Consider the following 21,860-nt stretch of genomic DNA (forward strand, 5'->3'; position numbering starts at 1 on the left):
ATGGAGTGCCATGGGAGGAGGGGTGTGAAACAGGGGGCAGAGGAGGAGTGCCAGGGGCAGGGGGTGGTGTGGATACAGACACACCCAGCCCTGAGACAACAGGCAATGTTATTTCATTCCAAATAGTTGGTTTATTGATCATTACAGAATGTCTCTCTGATGCTTCCCACTTCCTTCCCCTTTTCCCAACCATGATACCCCCTCTCATTCTTGATCCACAATAGAGACCCATATCAGAATCAGGTTTATCATCACTTATATATGTCATGAAATATGTTTTTTTAATGGCAGCAGTATAGTGCAGTCCCTAAAATTACTACAGTACTATGCAAAAGTCTTAGGCACCTTAGCTATATATATGTGTGCCTAAGACTTTTGCACAGTACTGTACATCATTTCTTTGATTGAGAGGGTTCAGAGTCTAAGGGGTGAGTGTAGTCATTTTATATTAGCCCTTCATTTTTCTGGTCAAAGGCTAAAGAGACTCGAAGGTCTTACTGACATAACTTCAAATATCTGAATAGGAATGGCAGCCTGTGATTATAAGGTGAGGAAAGGAAATGCCTACTCTAAGGGTTAGTGTTCATCAGGCTGTGTTCCCAGGGAAGACAAGGGTGTTTAATAATAGAATGGAATGTATGCATAGCCTCCTAGGAACTTGAATCCTCAGGGGCTGCCTGAACAACAGACCTTGTAGGGGTTTTCCAGAGAGAGGGGGGTGGGGAAGATAGAGATAGATACAGAGATAGAAAGAGAAAGAGTAAGAGATAGAGCGAGAGAAAAATAGATAAGCGATCCACAAAGTAAGGAACTTAAAGATCTAAGGGCTGGAATGTAATCAAAATATACAATTGGATCAAAATATTAGATGGTGAATGAGATTCTTCCTGGAATCTGATCAAGGGAATTATACAGTTTACGCATAGTGAATATTTGAAATCCATTCACAGGCTTGATCTAATCAGTTAGTAAATAAGTTTTATATAAAGATCCAAAGTGTTCAAACAAGCACATATCTTTTTAAGAAGTATGAATGATTTGAATATAGAATAATGAATACCTGCAAGCAAGAAATTTACAATAAAATAATGGGAAATTACTCACAGGCATGCTTACTCCACTGTTAAGATATTATTATTTTTGTCTAGATGTGAAGAGAAGTGAATACAGACAGTAATGAGCCCCCAACTAGCTGAAGGAATTAACTAACTGGAGATGGATTGCACATGAGTTACCTATTGCCATAGGCTATCAGATTATAGCCCTTTGCATGTGTGTCTTTCTCCATTACCTCAGCTGCACAACTCCCTGAGAAGAAGATCTTGAAACAGAAAACATTATTTTCTAAAAAAGGTTATTGCTATAAGAGAGAAATATTCAAAAGTTCAGGAAACAGGAGCAGGATGAGACAGAGAAAATACCATCACAAATTAAACAGCCTGAATGACCTTGTGCTAAATGTAATGCTATGGCAAGTCTTAATAAGTGGATATGAAGCCTGTTCCAAACTGTTAAAGTATTGTATATTTAATTATTGACAAAGATATTGATATTAACGAGAAAGAAACAGCCATGAGGTTTTTTTCATTTACACAGTGCATTTGAGGAGAAATTTTTTAGCCACAGGGTAGTGAATCTGTGGAATTCATTGTCACAGACAGCTGTGGATGCCATGTCATCAGATATATTTAAAGAGGAGGATGATGGGTTCTTGATTAATCAGGGTATCAAAGGTTACAGGGAGAAGGCAGGAGAATGAGGTTGAAAGGGATAATAAATCAGCCATGATGGAATGCTGGAGCAGACTCAATGGGTTGGAAAGCCTAATTCTGCTCCTATGACATCATTATTATTATTATTATTATTATTATTATTATTATTATCATCATCATCATCATCATTGTTATACTACAGCGCCATGCATTGAAGGAGCGATGAGAAAAAAAAGGAATAAAGAATAAAGAAATAGATGTTGAATTGTGAGAGGCAGTCGAGAAAAGTGCCATGAAGATTGATTGAAGAGCTGGGTTTGAAAGGTGAAGTGGCAAGAGATAGGGCAGGGTTAAGGGCAGGAATATAAATGAGAAACAATGAACCTCTCCCATTGATGGAATGAAGATAGAGGAGATTAAGAATAAACTACTACAGGAAGAGATTTTGAAGTGGTGGAGGCACCAGAAATTAGACAGTAGGAGTAGGGATATCTGATTTTTAATAAAACATTAGTAAACCAATAGAGGGCAATGAGGAGAAGGATAATTGACCAGAAACCTATGGGCAGGAGCTTTTCCAGCATGCTGGATTTATTCAGGTGTATAATGAGAGGCCAATAAAATTATGTCAGTGGTTCTAAATCATCACATTCTAGGAGCAATGACTGAATTCCCATTCTATGTACAGTAGGGTTTTCCCTGGGGGTCCAATTAAAGCTGACCTCATTTCTTGTGCTCGACTCACAGAGGTTTTGCTTATATGTTATTTATACAGACATAATCGGAATATATAGTCATGGCTGATCCAGATCACAAGAAAATCTACACTCAGTGCCCACGTTATTAGGTACTTCCTGTACCTACTGAGTGTATGTTCATGATCTGCTGCCTCTGTAGTCCATCTGCTTCAAGGTTCGATGTGTTGTGCATTCAGAGATGCGCCACTGCTGTAACTCGTGCTTATCTGAGTTATTGTCTCCTTCCTGCCAGCTTGAGCCAGTCTGGCCATTCTCTTCTGACCCCTCTCATTAACAAGGTAGTTTTTGTTTGTTTATTCTCTATAAACTCTAGAGACTGTTGTACATGAAAATCACAGGAGATCAGTAGATTCTAAGATACTCAAACCACCCCATCTAGCAAACAACAATCATTCCATGATAAAAGACACTTAGATCACATTTCTTCCCCATTCTAATGTTTGGTCTAAACAACAACTGAATCTCTTGACCATGTCTGCATGCTTTTATGCATTGAGTTGCTGCCACATGATTGACTGATTAGATATTTGCATTAATGAGCAGGTGTACAGGAGTACCTAATAAGGTGGCCACTTGGTGTATAATGTCAGGCAAACCTGCAAAGCTTGACTTACATCTCACAAAATCATTCCATATGGCCTCTTCTACATTAAAGAGTCCAAGTAATGATTTAGCGACCATTTAGTGGTACACCTACATTCTGTTTGCAACAGCCATGTTGAGCACCTGGCTGCATATCATTTCCAACCCTTCCCTCAGCCCAGTATCTGATATTGTGGTGTCCTAGAAAGACCTGTAGCAAGGACAACTAAAGAACTAAAGAAGACTTGCCAGTAGATGCTGATTCCATACCCTGTCACCTGGATAGCAATGTTCTCTTAAAGATATTTTGAAACAATCCTCATGTGCATTGTGCCATACATACACAACTGAATTTTACTGAATGTATCCAAACATGCACTGCACATCATGGTATTTTGGTGCATACCATAGACACAGAGGAACCAAAAGAAAATTGTTAATCTTTGTGAAAGCACAAGCTATGGATAATTTTTTCTCTTGCATAGCACATAAAAATATTGCACTGAGCAAATAATTTTTAGGGTTCTGGACTATCTCACTGTCTAGTCTGACTTATTGTGTCTGATATGAATTCACTATGTTATGTCTGTTATTTTCATGGGGAGAAGTAGAGCATTGCTTGCTCCCAATTAGTTCCGAAATAGCCAGCATCGTTTCTGAGCTGCTGTAAGCATTTGTTTTCTAAATGGAGCTAATAGTCAAGAGAGAGGTAGAATTTAAAGTTGGTATGGAAAAGACAGAAGTAATAATCTTTCACTTTATGCTGGTCTCGGCTTGTCTCAGCTTGAAGGAACTGTGGGCCCCAGGACTCCAGGCTTCAATCCCCTGAAGTAAATGCAGAAACTGTCAGTTTGTAAGAATGCTTCTGTGTCTTCAAAGAGAAGGCTTGGATTCATGCTGCTGGTTCTTAACTGCCTCTCAGAAAGCAGTGTTCAGACAGGAGAAAACCCATTAAAGTTAAAACAGGTCATCTGAAGATTGACAGGATGAACATCAGCCTCCGCAGGTGGCTCAAGTCCATCAGGTATGAGCTCATAAAGTGTCTGAATAACTCTGGCTGCTTCCCAGCGCAAAACACCACCACCTCCAAGAGTACAACTGACACTATGCAAGTTAACAGTATCACTCCCAGGGACTAGTATTAAGGGCTGGGGGCAAACAATGCCACTTTGCCAATTAACATCGATAAGAGACTACCAGCATTGCCCAGAGGTTAACTATCCTAAACCAGATAAATATATCAAAATAGCTAACCATAACACTGCAGTAGCCAAAAATGCTACACCAGAAGTTAACTGTGCCATCTCCGAAATTAACTGTGAACATATCAAAGGCTAACAGTACCACCCCAGAGTGTGACAGTGGCACACTAAAGGGCAACAGTGACCGGCCAGAGGCTAACATTGACACTCTGGACATCATGTAAAGTTAATACAACACAGAAGCAGTCTCTTCAATCCACCATGTACATGCTGACCATCAATAACTCACTTATACTAATCCCCTTTACCAGTACTTAGCTCATTGTCTCCTGTACTTTACTGATTCAAGTTTGCATCTTGATAATTCTTCAACATTGTGACAGCACTACTTCCTACCTCATGCAGTTCATTTCAGATTCCAACCATTCTGAGTGTAAAGTTCCCCTCAGACACCCTCTAAACTTTTTTTTATCCCAGCCTAAAGCAATGCCCTCTGGTTTTAGTTACCTCTGCCATTACCTGCCCTTTGTCTATTATCATTTTCATATTGATATCAAGTGCCCTCAGCCCCAAGCCTCCTCCCCTCCAAGGAAAATAACTCTGGTCTTACACAAAGACTCATGGTATTATCCTAAAGCAGACTCAGATGATTTTTCCATGCAAAACCACACTTTGCCATTAATTATTATGGTTGACAATATGTCCCATGAATAAATAGCACCAGACACTTCCTATATACATTTTAATAAAATACCATCATGTGGTGCATTGTTGTAACACTATTGCTCAATAACATAATGACTCACCTTTTCATTACTGACTGCAACACAACCATACTTTTCAGCATGTTTTTCCGTTTTGGTAGGGATGGTGGCCAACAGATTTCACTAAAACATAATTAAGCAGAAGAATTTTCCTCTTTCAAGAGTCATGGACCAGTCTATGATTGATAAAACCATTTTTAATGCAGGTTTATTAAACCTACCCGTTATTTTGATAACACCACCCATTGTACAGAATAGGATTAAATTACTCTCTCCTCTAAAACTATTAGTGAGCCACGAGACGGTGAAGATTTTGATTTATTCTCTCAATTCTTCTAAAGTAACTTAATTTTAAAACCTTAAGTATTTTTTAAAAAAGCACAAGCTGTTTCCATAATTACTAATTGAGTAAACACCTCTTGTCTGGACAGTGATGCATAAAGCCCTTTCTGTGACAACGAAGTGCCATGTTGTGCAAATTCTTGGCACTTCCTGTTGCCTTGGAAACAGTTTTAAGCTGTTTACTTTCTGAGGAGGGTGGGGGCTGGGAGACTTGAGTACGAGATTGTTTGAGATCTTAGAAGTTGCTATTCCGTTTATGCAGAGCTTGGAAACATGATACAAATCTCTGACACAACCGCGTCTGTCATTGTTCGCTTGTATGCTTCTTCCGAGCTAGTACTGAGGCTATTTTCTCTCATCATCTCTAATACAGTGTCATTCAGCCCCCTTCATTGTCAGAAGGGCAATGCCTGCAGACACGTCTAGTACCACGGCAGTCAATGTTCGGATGTTCATTATGCAGTGAATGTTGTGTGTGTCCAATTGGCATGGTGACCTGAGGGAGAAGTGTCGCCCAGGAGTGTGTGAACAGGGAGCCAGTTCTCTCCATAGTGCCGAGCACTGGGAACAGCCTGCGTCCGGGATTGCTTCCAGTCGTCTAATGCCAACCTGTGCATAAAAACAAAATCCCTTGTTCACCCCCCGCACATTTAATCAGGTATCGGCATTTGTCCCTTTGTTTTAAAGGAAGACCATAGCCTCACTTTGCTGGTTCAGAATCACTTTGAAGATCTCGCCAGATAAATGCCTGAAAAAATTAGTATTCACAGGGATGCCAACAAACACGTTGAATATTCAGAGCTCCTGCAAGGTTTGTCAAGGGATGAGGGAGCTTGTTGATTGCATCCCCAAATGGGTCTGATATTACCATGGTAACACCTGAGATAGGAGGCTGGGGTGACTGCCCTTGTTCCCTGAGGGTGTGGGCTTAAAGAGAAGTGAGTACTGCTGGTCATCAACTCTGGGCAGTACTTGGATTTCCATTGACAGGCCCGTCATTTCCTCACAGGCAAACTTCACACAAGATCCCTGTCAAACTTTACCCTCAGGCATCATCATGGGCTATGCAGCAGAAAGGGGACATTCATAAGCAACCAAGGTCAGTGAGGATTGGGGACCATTAATGCAGAATTCTGATTGCCAGGCAGACTCCCTACTCCTAGCCATCAATCTTCCCAACATTGGTTGATGGACATAACCATCTTCAAGGTGAGCCTTCTTCCCATGCTGCTTAGAAAGCGGGACGTTGATTGGAGAGGGGGAATGGGATAGGAGAAGTGTTTTTGCTTACAGGTGATCAGGGTCTGGAACTCATAAATGAAAGCATTTGACTGGATGATTTGTGTGGCCAACTTGGAAATAAGGGTGGGTGCAATAGCTCTTAATTGACTGGATGGACATAATGGGTGGATCAATGTACATTTCATTCATTCCGTGGTTCTGTAGGTGCTTCAGTAATCTCAAATAACATTATTTTATTACCTTGATACTTTTATAACTAGTATAAAAATTGTTAGTAAATAAAATTATCTCTCTCTCTTTGGTTGCTGGGGAAAATATCTTGGAAATTGATACTAGTAGAACCTCTTACACAATGAAATATCAATGCCGCGAATCGTGTAAATTCCCATCCACTTACACCACCAAGAAGACAAGGCAGTCTCTCAGAAACGTCGCCCTGTAATTCTAACTTGTGCAGTGGCTTGTGCTTAATTATGTACCAACCCTTATTTGAAACTGAAAAGTGAAATAAATTGGATGACAAAACCAAATTCCACCATCTTAATATATATGAAAACATTCTTAAGCCAATGAATTACTTTTGATGAAGAGTCATTGTTGGAAAACCAGCTGCCAATTTATGCATTTTGCACAACCACCAAAGTGAGAACAACCTGATATTTTGTTTTGGTAATGTTGGTTGGGCAGAATTATTAGTCAGGAAACCAAGGATAACTCCCGTTTATCTTTGATGTGGTGCCTTGGGTTCTTTTGCTATATTCATCTGGAAGGAAGGACAGTGTTAAGTTTTGTGACTCCAAAAATCAATCGAGAGAAAAACACGGGAGCCTGGGATATCGTGTTTACTAGTTTTTTTACTTTAGTGAGGGGCTCCCATATGACGTGGTGGCATGATGATGTATGCCATTCATGCACCTCTTACATATAACCCACAATGAATTATGTAAACAAAGAGCACATAATCAAACAATATATTTACAATACTACTCAAATATTGCTGAAATATTAAATACACAACAGGCGGGACCTTGTGTAAGAAATAGCACCTTGAGAAAGTGTCACTTGTTTCCAGTTCATCACCTGCAGCCTATTTAAACCCTGCCCTCATCCACAGCTCTTGTCACCCATTAAACCAGCCAGCCTTAACCAGTTGCTCTGAGCCTTCATTTACCTTGTAGCCTTGTTGTGTTAAGAATCGTTCTCTCTTGTTTTGTGGCCCCTTGTGATCTGTTATTTAGCAGCTTATTCTGAAAGTGATTGCTTACCACTAAATCGTTTCCATTGCTCTGTTCAAGTCAAGACTCCTCAACATTTCCTGACACCAAAGAACCATAGAATGAAGATGATTAGAAAAATAAATAATAAGAGAGAAAACTTTTGTCAAAGTCAAGTTTATTGTCATATGCATTCAGTATACATGAACATATTGTACATTCAGTAGCCACTTTATTAGGTACACCTATACACCTGTATATTAATGCAAGTATCTAATCAGCCCATGATATGGTAGCAAATGAATGCATAAAAGCATGCACACACAGCCAAGGGGTTCAGTTATTGTTCAGACCAAACATCAGAGCGGAGACAAAATGTGATCTAGATGACTTTGACTGTGGTTTATTGGTACCAGATGGAGTAGTTTGAGTATCTCAGAAACTGCTGATCTCCTGGGATTTTTACCCACAACAGTCTCTAGAGTTTACAGAGAGTGGTGCAAGAAACAAAAAAAAAATCCAGTGAGTGGCAGTTCTGTGGGCAAAAATGCTTTGTTAATGAGGGAGGTCAGAGGGAGAATGACCAGACTGGTTCAAGCTGACAGTAAAGCAACTGTAACTCAAATAACCACGTGTTACAACAGTGGTGTGCAGAGGAGCATCTCTTAACACGTAACATGTTGAGCCTTGAAATGGACGGGCTACAGCAGCAGAAGACCACAACATACACTTAGTGACCACTTCATTAGATACAGGAGGTATCTAATAAAATGAACACTCTGTATATGTACACGTACAATGAAAAGCAGCATCATATAGGATTGTATAAACAGCATTCATAGGAAAAACACAAATAAAACATAGATTTTACAGTTTTTACAAAAGAATACAATTAGAACAAAAAATAAAGTCCATTTTAGTGCCAAGTAGTCAAAGTGGTCGTAGTGTTGCTAAACTCCCGTATTGAGGATTTTGCAATAATTGTTTAGGGAGTGTGATGCACTTCCAGCGATAACGTGATAATTTTGTGATGCCTCTTACCCTAATTCTTACTTCCCTAATATTATGATACTTTTTGAAAACCTCTGTTTGGCTATACAACTCTCTTGGTTCTCCTTAACTAAGTATTTTCTCTACAAAATGCCATACTTTATAGCTGTTCTTAAGGCATGCCATTAGGACCTTTGGATGCCTACTGTATAATGTTCCGAAGTAAAACCTGGGTGGAGGGCATATATGGTAAACCTAATCATCACCCTACTAAAAGGTACTCAAGTAACAGCTTTGTCTCAGGTAAATGTTTGAGACCATCAACAGGAAGAAATGAAAGGGCAGGCACTACATCTGGTATACTTTCATGAGATGTGGTAGGAAGTGTAGCAGGTATTACAGTCTATTGAAAGGTGGATCAGAAAGTACATGAGTCAATGAATGTCCAGGCTGTGGCCTTGTATTTCCCATTTCCTAACTCATACTTACTATACCTTCTATCTGTTGTTGATTTGTCATTTACCACTATCTATCTAGTGCACTCCTAGTTCCATGTCCACTTACTTTCCTACTACATTGGAAGCAATGATCCAAACATTCTTCAGCTTCTGCTCTTTGCCCTAATTAGTTTTCACCCCCTCACCACCACTACTTCCCTATGTAACACTCTTGAATGTGCAATACTGTAAAATGGCAACTTCAGCAAATCAGAAGTGTGTTGTGTATATGTATGTACATTATTATTTAGGGTTAATGCCAGTGGAACAATGAGGGATGTAAAATGAGCTGCCGATATGCCCCCCTTGTTCTCCTTTCTCCTTATTTCTCCACTATTTGCAAGCTTTTGTGTGTGTTTTTTTTAATGTCCTACACAGGAGAACACATTGTGAAGCCAAACTTCTTGCTTTTCAATGAAAAGTGAGCAGATTATGTCTTTCCAGGACCACTTCATTCTGAAACCTGATCAGCCACCAATATGCAAAGATGTGATTTGGTTGCACAAACCTGAGAAGCCCATAATATTTATTTTCTCTCCGCAGACTGAAATTAAAAACATTCTGAAAATAAATCTGAGAAAGCTAAACCTTTATCTTAGCATTTTGTTGTTCAACTAAGTTTGATTTTCGAGTATAAAAAAAGTTCAAAGAATGAAGAAAAGCATTGCCTGAAGCTATGTCAATTTTGGATTAAATGCTTTTTTTCTCGTCCAGTTTGATGAAAATGGAAGGTGGTTTCATTGGATGTGAGCCTGTTTTAATTGGCTGTCTGCTGGGCTTTTAGCAAAGCCCATTCAGAGAGCAACAGCATGAGGAAAGTCATTCCCAGGAATGCGGAGCGGTTGCTTTAAAATCCAGTAATCATTGGTCATTGGTTAAGCATCAGAGCCTGCAGGTTGTCATTACTGAGGCCTAGGTAGTAAGTCTAATCCAAAAGCATAGTAAATACCATTGTGGAGTGTATACAAGGCACCAGCTGGGTCTTTAGTTGGCTGTGTCAGCAGGATTGTCCACCCTCTAGAGCAGACTGAAAGCACCTTGCTGAGCTCCACAGTTCCTACTCACTAGGGAGAGGAACAGAATCCTCCCTCAGGCTTCATCCTCCTCCTTGTCTGACCGCTTCAAGGAAAATGCAATCAGTTCAGAGGCTGACAAGAGAATCCTATGGGCATAGGAAATAAGCAAACATATTTCGAACACCAGCAAAGTCAAAAACCTTTCAGATGTAATGTGTGGTTTGTAGAATAGATCATGGAAAATGTACAGACACAGAAGTTGCAATATAAACAAATTAAGAAAGTCTTAAGCTGTAGTCAGGATTCATAATATATAAACCAGGTTTGTAACCAAATATTTTTAGGATGTTTTCCTCTTACTGCTTCGAATCTTGGCACACACAAGATTTTCTAAGTAGGGAAGTAAGACTGATTAAACCTGTTAAGTGTTCTGCTTTCTCTCAGATGATGAGAAACAGGAAAACAAATTCTTTAGCCAAAGACGATAGGAAATTCTCAAGATCTGGCTGCTCCCTCTGCTTTAAAAGCATTGCATTCTCTTTCTCAGGCAGCCCCTTGTCCCTGAGCAGTCAAAGGTGCACGTGCATGATTTCCTTTAATGTAGAGTGGTCATCGCTTGCCAGCTGCTACGTGCTTAACAGAGCAAGGTTTGGTTCAATAGCAAAATGATCTGAGAGAGTTTATTGGGAGGGTTGAGGAGTCTACATGAAGGACCTCAACCCAAACGTCAACTATTTGTTTCCCTCTGTAGGTGATGCCTGACCTGCTGAGTTCCTCCAGCTCATTTGTGTGTTGCTTTAAATTTTCAACATCAGCAGTTTCTTGCACCTCCATTTATACAGTATGTCTCCAGACCTCAGAAGTCCTAGTCTTTTGCAGCCAATGTGGTGCTTTCTAAGTGTAGTCACCTTGGAAAGGACAGCAATGGCAGTAAGATACTGCAACAACACCCGAAACAGAGATATAATAAGATTAGTGAGCCTACCATAAATGACATGAAGTCAGAGAGAAAAGAAAAATAGACATCGACATATAGAAATCACACAGCAAATCTTCCAGCCATTGACTTGCTAATCTCTTATGAAGGTCAGTACCTTCAACAACACCCAGGAGCACAGCAATAATGGGATTGACATAAAAGGCTTGATATTTACTGACCAGAAAGCACAGGACACGACACAAGCTTCAACACAGAATACAATTCTCAACCCTGCCAGCCTCAATCCACAAAGCTTTCAAGGGGACAACTGCAAGAAATCAATGAAACACAGCAGCATATCACCTCGCAGATCCATACCTCTAACTCCTGTAGAGTTACCATAGGAATTCTTCTGCTTTATAAACTATACATATGTTCATTTCAATAATAATGAGTTACTTTAGAGAAAAAATCTGAGTGTTACATTTGCAACATACCTGCAAAAGCTGAAAAAATGCAAATGCAAACCTGAAACAGATTAAACAAAATGTTGTAAAAGTCAGATAGCATCTATAGAAAGATTAAGAGTCAACATCTCAGGTTATTAGAACCTGGATCATGAGTTCTGATGAAGGGTTCCCAGATCTGAACTGTTTTTCTTAGATGCTGTATGACCTGCCGATTGCTTCCAGCATTTCTGATTTTATGCCTGCAATAGGTATTGTGAAGCAGGAACATTGCCAAGGCACATTGAACAACAGCAGAGAGCCGGCTGGTAATCCAACAAACAACTTCAGTGTTGATCAGATTTCCCAAACTTATTTCCCTGCAGCATCCTTCTGAAATGCAAGTCCCCATCCTCACCACCGATAACCCCAGAAAAAAAAGACACACTAGGATTGTTGACAGAACCATAAAAATGAATCCAAAGTAGGAAAATGTTTTCCTTCCTATTTTCATGTCTCTCGTCTCGTTTCTTGCTCCCCAAGGATCAACATTCCCCACCCAATCATAATGCCACGAATCACAAAGCACGTAGCCACCAGAGGGCGCCGGTGTGACGTGATTGATGTCCCGCTAGAAACAGTTTTGTGCCTTGCACCCCAGAACTCCAGATATCGGGCCCCGAAACCTGGACATTCCATACATCGGAGCCCAAAACCTGGATACTCCATATCCGAAACTTGGATATATGAAACATTGATCCATGCCCCACTATTTGGATTACTATCATTTTTAAGCGCAATGCAATTGCTGCAGGGCGCACAGGTACCACCAGTGCATTTGCCGCTGATTGTCAGGGGTCAGGCTCAGCGCCCTCAACGTCATTAGGAAAGATCCGGGAAGGGGGAAACAACTAGAATATTAACCCATTGTATGTATAAGTTTTATAAACAGCTTGAAATGAATATATTTCAATAAATATAGATGGATAGCTACGAGCTGCGAAAGTGAGGGGGATGAGATTGTAGTTGTTCACGCCCCCCCACCCCCGCTCTCTAACTCCTTCCCCCTTTAGGTGGGGGTTGGTAGAGTCGGGGGCGGTTGTCTGCTGTTTGGGCTCGCGAGATGATGGGGGCGCGCTTGTGCGCGGATTCGAGGCGAGTTCGCGGCGGGGCGGCGTGCATGAGAGAGCGAGTGTGAGAGAAGGAGCGAACGAGCCCACACAGAGCGCGGGGGCAGGCGGGTAGCGCGGCCGGCAGCTACTCGCATGTCCATGGGAACGGCCGCAGTGGCGGTACCGCGCTGGCGTTAGACGGCGAGAGGAAGGCGACAGCCGACGCTGAAATCCAATGGAGCGGGCGTCTCGCAGGCAATGTCTCCGGGATGAGCGGTCACCGGGCGGATCGTACGGGCAGCAACTGTGCTGAGAGGTAAAGGAGGAGATGAAAGACACGGGGGCTGCAGGGCAGCTACTCGTGGATCCGGCCTGGCTTCAGTTCAGCCGGGATTCTCCTAGGCCACAACTTAATGAGAAGCCCAACTTTTATTTATAAAAATAAGTTATACATTCGTTCCAGCCCTTCCACCCCAACAATAGTTCCTGAGCGCAAGTGGAAAACTGTTGCTGCTGTTGTTTCAGTGGGTTTTCAGATCCGTCTGGTACCGAGGCTGCGCTGGAGTAACAACAAAAGCCAACTCCGGGCTACAGTGGAAGAGGAGCATTGACTGGCAAGCGTACAAAACTGCAGAGTCCAGACCATAGAGTGGGCTGATTCAAAATGCAGTATTTCGCAGTTTGAACATGTGTGTGTGTGAGAGAGAGAGAGAAGAAAAGGGGTGGGAGGGAGAGAATTAATGTGGAGCTAAAGAGGAATTATAGTCAGGTTTATTATCACTGACATGTCGTGAAATTTGTTTTGCGGAAACGAAGATATAAAGCTAGGGAAAGATGGGGATAAACGGCGCTTGGAAAATAAATTATAGTTATGTTCTAAATCACCAGAAAAGTACTGAAAATGACAAACTAATGGGAAAAAACGTAACAAGATGCAGATATGTTTGACGGCAGCGGGTAGATGGAATTTAGTAAAAGAAAGGAGGGAATTACGACATGGGATGCTGGGAAAGAAGTGAATGCAGTAAGTGGAGATTTAGAGATAGAGGACACAACTGATTATGAGGGGGGATATGGCCAGGTAAAGACTGAGAGTAGGAAAACAAACTGACTCTGACATGATGATGGCCAGTGTCAAGTAAAAAGATAAATGGCGCAATCACACAGCAAGAAGTAAGAAGAGAGATGAAGACGAGCGAGATTGATCTGAAGTCCTGGTCAGGATATAAGGGTACTGTTGACAGAAGTTAGCTGGATAGCATGCCAAGCCTTGTTAGCAGCCTATAGGAGTAGAAGGTACAATCCAAGAACTGCAAATTTTAGAGTTAGTTAGAAAACCATGTTCTTAGGTTACAGTGTGATAAAAGCTTTCAATAATCTATTAAAAAGAAGTTGCCTGTTCCTGGTGTTTGCTTCTCCTGTTTTCACCAGGACTTTTACTTTGGCTGTTTTTTTTCTTTGTGCTTGTATTGAGAGAGTTGAACAGTCTTGACCCAGTTAACTTTTCGCAAGTGCTTTAAAATGTTTCTAGTGAGTAGCTTAATCATATTTATCATTGTAAGGAAATGTTTTATACTGTGTTTCCAGTGTCTTTAATACAAGGAACTATATGGAAAGCTATGTTTTAATCAAGTGATCCTGACACTTCAGACACCCTAAATGCTGCAAAGATTTTATATGTGCAAATAATTTTGCAGTCACAATGTTTTTTCCACATTTCAATTGTTGTAGACAGAAATATCTCTTATGCAGTTCTTGAAACCTGTCAAGTGGTTACCACAAATTTATTTTTGCTCTATTCTGTTGACAGCTTTATTCCTCAATTCACTCTGTTAACCTAGTGATTAGTAAGGTATTTTATTAAGTGGTTGCCTTATTTGGTGGATATTTTCCAAATTGAAAATCAGTTCTGTTTTTAGCTCCATATTAAAGGAAGTGTACATTAAACTTTGTATATCACCACTGGGAATTTGTTGTGTACCTGCAAAACACACAAAGATGCATGTTGAATAGTTATGCTTCAAGTTGTTTTGATGTCAGTTGATGATGACTATTTCTGGCATGGTTTATTGTACCAGACTTAGTGAGATCTGTCACTTCAATTTTGTTAGCTGTTCAATCCCAAAGCTAAGCTAGTATAGTGGAATTTTTTATGGGTGTCCAGCTTTGAGTAGTCTTTTGATGTGAATTTGTAGAGAACTCTCGAATATAGTTTAGCTGCACAATTTGTTTGATCTGTAAATTTTTTGACTATGACTGTCATCTGTCCTGATTATGAATGTTCAACATTGTACACAAAATAACATCTAATTTCAGACACACACAAATGTTTTTCTGTTGTTTATTAAATGGTTATTTTCTTTTGGATTAATAAGAGCATTTTTATCGTGGTTATGTACATCTCTTCATGCAAAATGCCCTGGCAGTGTTACACACATCAAGTTACCATGAGATTTAAATTTGGATTTAGGTGACCTTTCTTTTTTTAAAAAATCATTTGGGAGATGTGTGTTTCGCAGCCTGAGCCAGCATTTCATTACCCATCCCTAATTGTCCTTGAGGTGGTGGTGAGCTTCTTGAAACACTGCAGTTTTTGAGGAGTTGGTATATCTACAATGCTGTTCAGCTTATTCCAGAATTTTGAACCAGTGAGAGTGAAGTGATTTCAAAGTTGGAATGGTATGTGGCTTGGAGGACAACTTACAGCTAGTGATATTCCCATGCCCTTTTCCTTCTAGCTTTTGAAAGATGTCTAAAGAGTTTTACTGAATTGCTGTACTGCATCCTGTAGATAGTACACACTTGTTATTGTGGGTTTGTGGAGTGAATGAATGGTTATGGATGGGGAGTTCATCAAGCGGGCTGCTGTGTTCTGTATGTTGTGATCTGAACTTGTGTTGTTGAAGCTGCGCTCATCCAGACAAGTCCTAGGTAGGGTAGATAGTCTCTTTCACAGAGGAAGGAATATCGTAAGGATCAAGGATTAACTTGTATTTGCCAAGTAAGTTTATATGTATTAGGAATTTGCTGAGGTGTGTTGATCAGGGTATGACATGCAACAAAAAACAACATTCAACAATTATAAGGAATTGTGTTAAAAAATAAAGTTGGAGATTAAAGGACGGGCATAGAATAAAATGTGCATAAATGCCAGCATTTATTTACAATGTGAATAGCAAGTATAAAAAGAGGTTTCAAGTGTCTGCGGTGCAGTGACAGGCTAACTAGAATGGTTCATCAGATTAATTGTCCGTGGAAAGAAATTTTTACGATGGCGTGAAGTTTTTGTTTTAATAACCCTATAGCACTTTCCGGAAGGGAGCTTTGAGTAAGGTCTCCCGTACTGATTTTGCCACACACAGAGCCCTCCTTTACAACCAAAAATTCAGATGTGCAATCTCCCTAAATATATAAATTACAGATAATTCTGAATTTTTTTCATATTCTGTTATTTTTCATCAAATCTTTTATTTTAACAATGTTATTGCTCTTATAAAGATATTGATGGAGAAAAACATGTGAGTTGACATTTAATTACTACTTCATTTAAAAAGTCTCAAAATGATTCACAAATTGGGAAGATAAATGGCATTACATAAACAGATTATTATTGTTCGGTGCACTATTTTTTGGGCTTCACTTGAATGCAAATATTTTTCAGTCTTTTGCCATAAGACCACCACAACCTCGTCGTGATTTGGAGGCATGCGTGCCTCAATGACCAGGAGAGCTATGTTGTCTAGAGTCAGGGCTTTATGCTTTGGCTCTTGATAGGATCACCCATGCCAATCTGGTAGAGGCCAGACTGAGTGGTCCATTGGTCCTCCAGGTTCGGGGATTCTGCTCTGGGCTAGCAACCCTGACTAGTCAAACATAATTGTTACAGAAACAGCAATGAAAATCCTATTTCTGTGTGCAATGGTATTCCTGCGCCTCCACCCAAGACTTGCATGGCTGACAGTAGTGCAAACTGAGAGAAAGCTTCTGGCACGATGAAGTCCTGAACACTGCCAGGATCAAGGCCAAAATTGGGCAAGGGCAAACAGATGGAGGACCTATATTGCTGCCCTAACACCACTGGCGTAACAGGCAGTAAGTTCAATATGTAAAGTAGCTTTTAAAATATTGGCTAGCATAAATAAAAGTTTAAGAAATTTGCAGTGAAAGAAATTGAGATTTTTTAAAGGCATGACTTGGGCATGTTCAGTTCTTGGTGTCCTTTGACAGCTTGTTCAAACTTATATTACAACTTTTTGGAAGTAAAAATGCCTGACCATGGCTGGTCTGATGCGTTTGTGGAGGGACTAATTCAAAACACAACATTCATAGTAGGAGTTTCAAACTAGGCTCTACTGTGCCAGCATGTGATGGGGATTTTTAAAAAATGCCTAATTGTGACCTGTACATAGAAGAAGAATGTTAAACAGGTGAAGTACTAACAATCTGAAATGGTTTTGATATGCTTTTTCCTCAAAAGCTTTGACATGAAGAAACAAAAATCAGTTGAAAGGGTTGATAATGACACTAGCTTCCTGAGAAATGATTGAGGCAAACGGGTGGTGTGGACTATAGAAATGTATTACTTTGTTCAATATTCCCAGATGTTTCTGATGCTCTACTTTGTCACAGTACAGGTTCTCTTCCCCCCCCCCCCCCCCACTATCCAAAGGTAGAGCATTCCTATGAAGCCGTTTGTAAGCCGAAATGTCGTAAAGCGAAGAAGCAATTACCATTAATTTATATGGGAAAATGTTTTAGCGTTCCCAGACCCAAAAAATAACCTACCAAATCAAACCAAATAACACATAAAACCTAAAATAACATGAGCATATAGTAAAAGCAGGAATGATATGATAAATATACAGCCTATATAAAATTAAAATATTGTATGTATGGTGTAGTTTCACTTATCAAAATCGGGAAGACAGTGAGCCAAAATCAATGTGGAAGGAAAAAATTCAGCACGTACACGCATGCACGCACAGCTGCCCGCACAAGGCTTCACGATCATGGTAGTCTTTCTTGGGGTAACACACGTATAAAGCGGGTGTCTTTTTTCGTAAAAGCGAAAATCCTCTATGGTTAAGCGAAAACAGGTACTAATATAGGTCTGTTGTAACAGCGAACTGTCGTAAAGCAAATGGTTGGGGGCCACCTGTACTCACATCCCAGATTTAAAACTTGGACAACAGCTTGTGCTTGTTAATTTTCTTAAGGTTCACTTGAGGAAAAAAAATTCTGTTTAGATACTTAGAGGGTCCAGCAGGTCCAGCAAAAATCTTTGGCTATTTCTAGCAAGGGATTCCCATGCTGTGCCAGCAATCTTTACTGTTATTTGCCTGTCTATTCATCTCATGTACAATACAACCAAGATTAGCCAGAATTAGCTAGATATTCTTAGCTTCAATGCTCAAGCTGGCAAAGTTCCAAGACTGAAGCTACAAGAAGGAAGTGGTAACACAATTTTCAAGCTTTAAAAGTTATAATAAAATGTTAAGAATTAATTTTATATATAATTTTAAAGCTTTGGTTATTCTGGCACTGCTGTACAGTTTCAGCTGTCATTGAAAAGCTAGACCTCTTCAGGGATCAGTGCCACTATACACATAATGTAATGGTCAGTCAATGCATTAAACTTGTAGCTATCTGTAGCTTTGAGATTGTGTGCTGAACTATTGATGGAATTGCAGAAGCAAAGGAATGTCTTAATGGCCCCTTGGGAATGAGATGACTAAATTCCACCCTGTGGATTCTGAGGTGATTGATGAGACCATTGTGGGAGCCACAGGTGCAGCAGGAAGCATTTGATGAATAGTCAGGTGGGTAATTAGATGAAGTGCATTTTTCTGCTTATACTGTCCTGCTGTGTTCTCCCAGCATGAGCTCCTAAGGTGCTCAACCAGTATATTTTTTCACCACTTAAAGCAATCAAAGCTTAAGGTTTCCTAGCATTTGGTCAAAATTGTGCACTTCTCAAAGAGACTCTGAGAATAGTCTTGAATCTTTGCATCCATAGACCAGGCAATCTCTTGCCATGACAGCGTGAGATTTGATGTGGCCTGTCCAATTAAGTTGACTAAGTGTAATTGGCATATGAATGCTGGAGGGTGCTGGCATTGGTTTACTTTTGCCAATGAATTTGGATGATTTTCAAATTTAGTAACAGGGTATCTTTGAGGTGCCTGTTTTAAATAATTCTTGAAATGTTAAGTGCTAGGTTTCATTTTCATCACATTATGCTTGCATCCAATTTCCAGCTTTGGAGAGGAGACTGAAAGTATTAGTTCTTTTGGCTTCAAGGTGATGTTGGGAGTCCTAGGTGTGTTTGAACTGCCTCTTGGAGAGAGAATTTTCTCTGGCATTAAAAAGGCAGCTTGTGTTCAAGAATGCCAGTAAATTATTTTTCTATTGAAGATGTATGAGAAGCTTTGTGTATATTGTAAGTTGTTTTTGCTTCCATCTGCAAAGAAGGGGTGTGACTCTCTTCCTTGCTTCTAATTAGCCTATTTTGCCTTGGGTCAATCTTGTATTCTGTGCCTGATCTCATTACTCCTTTGTATTGGAGGTTCTGCATTTGTACTTGGATTTAAAGGCCTGATCATTCTACACTCATTTGAGCAAATTAAATGGGAAGCAGTAGCATGATTACACAGGAAGAAGTTCTAGGTCTGCATCGGCATTTATTCCAAGTAGCAGCTGTTCAGAGTCTGAAACAAAATACCGAAACCAAATGGTGGCCTCATGGGGCAGAAATCAACAGCTGCTGTTTGGGGTTATCAGGTAGAGGGGGAGGGTAACCTCCATTTTTTTTGGGCATTCTACCTGGTAAGATCTTTCCCACTGTCATTGGAGATAGCAAAACTTGACCTTAACCTGACTTGCCAGAATCCCTGAAGACTTTCAAGACACAGCTTTCATAAAGTGGACTCTTCTAGAGAAATAAAATGGTTTTATGTTTAAGAATGAAAACTATTGCGAGGAAGGGAAAGACCACACAAGCTATCAGTGATTAACTGCTGTGACTCGGCTGTCAAGAGAGGAAAACAATGTAGAATTGACCTTCAACAAGCTTTGCATTCTGCAAACGTCCTCGTAAGATGGGATAGATCTCATTTTACATATATTGGGTTTTCTAGTTATTTTAAACATAGGAATATCTACATTAGATCAGCAAAAGGCCTGTTTCATTTTATAGTGACAGTGCTATTCCAAGATGAAAAAGGCATGATTGGGTAAACCCATTTTCAATCAAAATTACTGATAACATATTCCTGTCAGCAATCGAAGTACATAATTTGTCAGTAAATATCCTTCATTCCAGCAATACTAGGGAAGGTATGGCAAAAGTTACAGCAGTTTAATAATTTGTACCTAAAGCCTGTTTTTGTTTTGGGGTTGATGGTTTGCAGTGAGCACATATGTGTGCCCTGTCTGAATTGGCATAGTTTTTCCCAATAAATGCTTGCAGAATCTGAAGAGCTTTGTTTTTATCACACTGTACCATTTGAGCCAACGCAAATATTTACGCATAGATCTCTAGAGGTAAAAGACATTATACTGAACAGGGTTTGAGCCCATATCCCAAAGGTATAAACATCTGGGAAATTGAAACTGTGGTTTGATCTGGGTGGTACTGGCTTGGCTCAGAAGTGAGCAAATTAAATTACAATGTTTACTGCCCGTTCTAGGTGAATCTGAAAACTGCAATTGGTTTAGGTCTTAGGATTATTCATAACTGGTTTTATCAAAGTTTCTAGTTTCTTTATAAGTTGCCCTTGGCTGGTACATTAACTCATGGCCTGTATATCCATTGAGGAAATTCCAGATTTTCTCATTTTAACAAGACTAGAAAATTGACTACTGTAGTATGTTTGAAGGGACTAATTTCTAAAGTGAATTGTATGTAGTTATTACTAGACCAAACATTGAACATTCTTGTTCCCTCACCTATTTGACAAAATATACAAACCTTGAAAGCACATTCTATTGGGCTCAAAGGACAGTTGGTGTTTTGGTCTGTGATCTGTACTAGGAAACTCAGAAATTAGGTTAATTTGAATTGGTAAGAGGAAGTGGGATGTATGACCTACAATAGAGTGGAGCATCAAGAAGGTAAAAAAGATAACAAAATGTTATGGACTGAGAGGGGGTGGTGAAAGATTAATAATGTAACTAATACTTCCATTTTAAGACAACTACTGAAGTTACGTGACAGCTCATTGCTAGTTCAGATGGCAAGAAATACAACAAAAACATTACTAGTAACATCTTTTCTGAAGTAAATTATGGTCAGTTATCACTGCAAGCAATAAAGAAGCAAGCTGAGGCGAAGTTGATTTGAAGGATGAGCCATGCAGTTGTATTGCAAAGATGAGGGGCAACGGGGTCGCAGATGGAGTTCTATCACTGTCGCTGTTGGAGTGAACAATTGGAGAGGAGTCGATGCAGAAGAGTTTCAGTACCCGTCCCCCTAACCCGGGTGAGAGGTTGGATCGCTCCAAATGCCAACCCGATGTGGTGAAATCAAGAATGGCTTCGGGCTATGCAGCCCAAGCATGTTACTATGCTGGTGTCTGGGTACTAGAGTGAGGAACTACTTGGTGCTTGGACAATTTAAACGTCAGTCCAGATAGATGGGGAAAGCCCGAGTGTCAAGACCTGAGTCAGGGTCGGGATAATTTTGCTCGCTCTCTCGCGATGCTCATTCCTCTCTCTGGCAGCTGTGAGTTTCATGGTGTTTTTGCACCACTGATATGATGGACTGAGATGGCTAACACGTAGGCTTGGGCCTACTCCGGCTGCTCCAGGGAGTGAATCTAAGGATTCTATCTAGTTCAGAATGCTGTCATTTGCTTCTATTGTTTGCTTGATGTATTTTTTTCCTTCTCTTTTATGGTCTTTTTTTAAAATTGGGCTCTTCAGGTTGCTTGATTTGTGTCTGCCTATAACACTGGACAACAAAGATTTTGGTTCCTGAATACCTTTAGGTGTATCTTATGAATTTTGGGCTACTTATCATGAAAATCACCATGAAATTTCCCTATCACACACCATTTTTTCAATA

The 21,860-nt window shown here is 40.1% G+C and overlaps 1 protein-coding gene across 11 annotated transcripts in view; it reads left to right on the forward strand.

The window, feature by feature from the left end:
* The window catches only part of cdon (cell adhesion associated, oncogene regulated), a 139,725-nt gene that overhangs the window by 29,868 nt on the left and 87,997 nt on the right, over positions 1-21,860 (forward strand). For 2 of the 11 annotated variants that reach the window (XM_059957233.1, XM_059957236.1), the window contains exon 1: positions 12,823-13,112. The exons of the other annotated variants lie outside the window; for them this stretch is intronic. The gene's annotated coding sequence lies outside the window, so the exon portion shown is untranslated. Of the gene's footprint in view, positions 1-12,822; positions 13,113-21,860 lie in introns of those variants that run through there. 11 annotated transcript variants of the gene reach the window in all.

The sequence above is a fragment of the Hypanus sabinus genome, chromosome X2, assembly GCF_030144855.1.
Source record: "Hypanus sabinus isolate sHypSab1 chromosome X2, sHypSab1.hap1, whole genome shotgun sequence".
In the NCBI taxonomy this organism is placed as follows: Eukaryota; Metazoa; Chordata; class Chondrichthyes; order Myliobatiformes; family Dasyatidae; genus Hypanus; species Hypanus sabinus.